Here is a 5,322-nt window from a genome sequence, read left to right as displayed (position 1 = left end):
CCAGACGGATTGGGCTGCTGGGGCAAGACTGGGCCGGAATGGGCCGAACTGGGCTATTGGATCGAGCGGGCTTTTCGCTGGGCCGAATGGGCTGCTACTGGATTGGGCCGATGAGGGGGCGGACTGGGCCGGGCTGGACCTCTGCTGAACTGGGCTGAGCTGCTGGAGGACGGGGCTGGGCCACTGCACGCCGTTCTGGCCGTTCACGGGCGTTGTCTGTGCAATCGAAAAAGAATCGACCCGATTAGTCAAACCCGAAGCACAGAGGGAGAAGGGAGGTCCGAGGGAGTGTCCGGATCGGGCGAGTTGTGGGCGTCGGGACGAGTCGAGTGCGAGAGGAGGAAGAGAGAGTCGGGAGTTCGGCGAGGGAGTTGGGGATTCGGCCGCCGCGAGGTACGAGCTCCGAATTTTTTGAGGGAATTCGTGAGCTGAGAGGAGGAAGAGAGAGCCGGAGCTGAGGGAGTTTCGGGCGAGCTGAAGGAAAATGAAAAATCGATCGAGCTGTGGGCTGTGGGAATTTTTTTCCCTGGAGAATCGATGAGCGCCCGGAAATTTCTTTCGTCCGTCCCCCGTTTTTTCGTGTGAGCTTCCGGTTTTGTTCCGGAATCGAGAGAGAGAGAGAGAGAGAGAGAGAGAAATCGCGTGCACGAAATCCATTCGCGTGTTCGAGAAGTCGCGTGCGCAGAAGAGTTGGCGTGTGCAGAGGAGTCGGCAGGCTCGGGTTCCATCGGCTCGGTTCCGTCCTGGCAGGGAAGGAGAAGAAGAGGAAAAAGAAAAAAGTAATGAAGAAAAGAGGAAGAAGAAGAACAGGAAAGGAAATGATGGGAGGGGAGCAGCGGTCAGAAGTCACTGACTTCTGACCGTTGCTTTTTTTTTTTCGAATTTCAAAATCGACGCGCGTACAAAATTTAAAATCTCGTCTTCTTGATCGGACGTCGGAACAATAATTCGAGACCGCCATTACGCTCCGAAAAATTTGATGATCGATATTATGCAAAAAAAAAAAAATTATTTTCAATCTCGAATTTTGTCCCGAATTTTGAAAATTGACGTCGATGTACGCGAAATTCAAAAACGTCCCCAAATAGTATTATTTTTTGAAAAATTATAAAATTGGTGTTAAATCAAGAAAATATCATTTTCAAAAAGTCGTGAATACTCAAGTATTTAATTGGAAATACATCCCTCACGGGTGGCAAAAACGACGATTCTGCCCCTCTGAAGCCGGTGGACCAAAATTGGGTGCTGACAGGTATGAATAACTCTTTTCGGAAAGCATTGATCCGTTTCTCGAATCAATTTTTCAGCATTGAATATAGTGTTTATTATCTTCTTCGACTCCGAGTTAATGGATAGCATCGTCTTCATCGACAGTCTCCAAAGTTCGTCTTCTCCGAATTTCGAGTTTAGTTTCATCCGTCTCCAAACCATCCGTTCTAAGGTACAAATCCCCAACGTATATGTCATGGATCGATAAAACCCATGAAACCCATGAAGTTTAATAAAAGAAATGGCCCACAAGCTAAGGCCAAAGCATTGTCAAGTCCATAAGCCCACCATCACGTCAAAAAAATTTTAGGCCGCACTTCATAATTAGTGTAAAAAGCATTCACAATAATGTGTAAAATGATATCTTAAAAAAATAAGTGCATCCAATTAAATATACTTATTGATATTCTCTAGCTCAACCAGAAATCATTATTTTTCTTTCAATATAATTACATGTCACTATACAAAATTTACCCCATTTTTATTCCATTCCCATGGATGCCTAATAGTCCGATAATTCATCCCATATACAATTCTTCAACAAGGCAAAGTGGATCGTTGACAGGGTAATAGTATGACACCATAACATTCAATAACATAATGTCATTGTAGATAACAATGATATACTATTATTAATATACTGTTACAAGAAGAAGTCTTGATTCATTCACGATTCAAGATAAAATTCACGAGAACCTATGACATTGCAGAAAACACCATTGTATTCAATAACATAGTGTCATTGCAGATAACACTAACACCATGACGTTGTAAATACTGAATAGAGTTCATATATGGTAATAGTAGTGACTATGAAGGGTCGGGACTATGAGCTCTCTATATCTCTGTTAGGTTCTCTCCACATGTTCCTTTCTCTTCTTTGGACTTTGGCACAAAATACTAGGTAGCTGTGGGATGTAAATTAAAGAATAAAGTAAAAATATAAAGATTATACACCGAAAAAAATAAAAACTTTATAGGTATAAAAAAAGAATAAAATAATTGTAGTTCATCCACATAGCCAAAAATACAACTATGAACAATAGTTCTGAAATACTCAGATATATATAGAGAGATGAGATGACATATTTTTTTCGTAAGGAGAGATAAGGGGACATTCTACGCCACAATTTGAAATTTTTGTGAAATCTAAATCATTACTATTAATGCAAGTTAAATTGCTACAAAAAAAATGATAGTTTTCCTAGAAAACATTAATTATCGCATATTGCATGAAGGTCAATGAAATCAGGTGAAAATATCCATTAATAAGATATTTCTCAGTCTCTAGTAATGAGAGGATAGAAAAGTAGAAAAGGTATTAAAAGGATATAACGTGCCTATCAAAATGTTTGTATGTAAGTAGATGCAAGATCTTGAACTCTTCGCTAGGCCAAATTCAACAAGATGCTTCTCTATATACAAATCATTGAATTTAGTGTTTATAGAAACCTTAAAAAAATGAACTTTTGTTTCAGAAATTAATAGAATTTCACAAGGTGAAAGAACCATATAAAAATATAAGTCTAAATTTGTTACTTACAATGGTAGTAGAAGATTCATATCGCCGTAACTCTTGAACTGTTTAATGAAAATGATTTATGTATCTTCCTACTCCTTCCTTGCGATCATAGGAGTCTAAATATATATGACTTTCATAAAGTGAACATATTTATAGCAAGTTGCCATTAACTGCCCGCAAACTGAGTTTTCTCCCTCTCACTCTAGAAATTATAAGTTTAACCATAAAGAGTGTTCAAGTTTCTTACTAAATGGAGAAAGAAGACTCCTATGTGTCGATTTTCACATCTCCAAAGATCGTATGACTTATTCTTCGCTCTCACTTTCAAAGTAACCTTCACCGCCTCTTTGTTCCTCTCTCTCTCTCTCTCTCTCTCTCATTCTTCCTCAGCGCTTTCTGTTTATGGCTTGTTGATCCAAAAAAGAAAAGTCTCTCATTTTCTGTAATGTGTTAATTAATTAGAGACTAATGTAGCATAGTTTGGAGTCGTAGTCATGCGCCTTTCATTGGAGTAATTTGTACAAACCAGGAAGTTTGTCCGGTTTGGAGATGAAAAGTAGGAAGGGGGTACAGGAGAAGGAAGGTGGAAATATAGGGTAAGGTGGTATGACTATAAAAATGGATGTATGTATTAGATATAGATTGTTCATCATTGTTGACCAAAAGGAAAAGAATAGAGAATTGACAGAAAGTGAAAGCATTGAAGAGACTTTAGAGGGACACATATAAATTAGATATAAAAGCAGGAATTCATATAAGGGCACAATTGACATCTTAAAGTGCATAGGTGTAAACCTTGAATAGGTATAAATTTTTTATTTCTTTCTCTTTTTGTAGATTTTGAATTTCATTTATGTTCAAATTTTATTTTTGAATTTCCTAACTCTTTTGAAATTAATTTAGGATTATACTAATTTTATTTTTAGTTTAATTTTCTAGTTCTTTATATTTTTTTTTCTAAATTTTATTTTTAAATTTTATGAAATTTTCCCTTTTTTTATTTTTATGCAATTTATTATTTTATTTTTAATATTCTTTTGGTGCCATATTACTAACCGATTTCTATGTCATGTAACAACTGATTTCTATATATAAAAAAATGCTAGATTTGAAAAACTAAGGTTCATGATTGTCGATGCAGTTATAACAAAACATTCCAAGTTCTTTAATTAAATGAGTGAAAACGCGTCATAGGATGATAATTAAATCATCCCAAAGAATAATATATTAGACGAAGTGAAGAGGCATGCATGCATCCTTTAATCAATACGCGTAGATAAAACGAAGGGACATATTTTGATGTATGAAAGAGCATATGGTCACTCTAGATGTGAAGAAGCGTGTCTCTATGTGGCAAGATACATGGATAAATTAAATGTGTAAAAAGTGACTAGATTCATCGAATCGGTTTAATATAAATTAAATATGTCTAGATTCATTGAAATGATAAAACTGAAATTAAGAAAAATCAAAAAATACTTTATCCAGCTCTGTACTTTCGTAATGGTAATAGATTAATATTAGTTGATGTATAAAGTATCTTGGCAAATCATAACACAATAAAAAGACATATATTCATCATGTTTCTAAATTATTACAAGATATAACTTTTTTTCCTAAAAAATGCTATTACAAAGTATCGTGTTTTATCATAATTGAAATATTAATTGGAAAATATTTCTAAATAAATTGGAAGAATTAATAGAACTTCTATAATGTCCAGATACATCGAATGGACGAAATATGAATTATAATAATTGTCAACATGCATTGAAGAGTAAAGCGGGAATCATAAAAAATCGAGAAACATAATATTGAGATTCACACTTTTATATATGTAATAGATAATAGATTAGAAATTATATACAATTATATTAGATCCATAAGTCTCTTTTTGCAACTCAGAAAAAATTGTTAGTTCTTTATGTACAATAGGGGAAAGATTATTGCATAGGGATGCTGCGCCACAATGGCGAATGATTTGGATCGACCAGTTCTCCTAATTGGGCCATGTGTATATATAATACATTTATATGCTTATTTTCAGTTGATATTCAATAACTTAGTTTTAGGGACTACATTTGATTCTTTACAGGTACTATATGATTGAAATACCTTAGTTTAACAAATGAGTTATAATTGAAGGAAATAAATCAAATAATTTTGGCTATAAAATGGTACATATATTTGAAGGAAATAATTTCAGATAGAATTGATTTCTAAATCTGGGGAAGCTTGGTAACATAAAGACCTTGTTCAATTATAAATATTTTTTTATAAAACTGCAATTTAAGCAAAAGTAGAAGGTAGTGGCGTAGACATATGTATCATAAATAAGTCCATATAATTTTATATATAAATAAATGAATTGAGTTTTTACATTACCTTTCATACATTTATTATTTTATTATTTTAATAAAAGGATAATAATTATTTATTCAAGTAATTAGTTTTGACCTAGGTTGTTGCAGCTTCCTCCATATTAATTAATTTTGAATGGAATTATTTTAGCTAAAAATGATTTCTAAATT

This window comes from Punica granatum, chromosome 7 (assembly GCF_007655135.1).
Source record: "Punica granatum isolate Tunisia-2019 chromosome 7, ASM765513v2, whole genome shotgun sequence".
NCBI lineage: Eukaryota > Viridiplantae > Streptophyta > Magnoliopsida > Myrtales > Lythraceae > Punica > Punica granatum.
Note: the sequence above shows the minus strand (reverse complement) of the source record.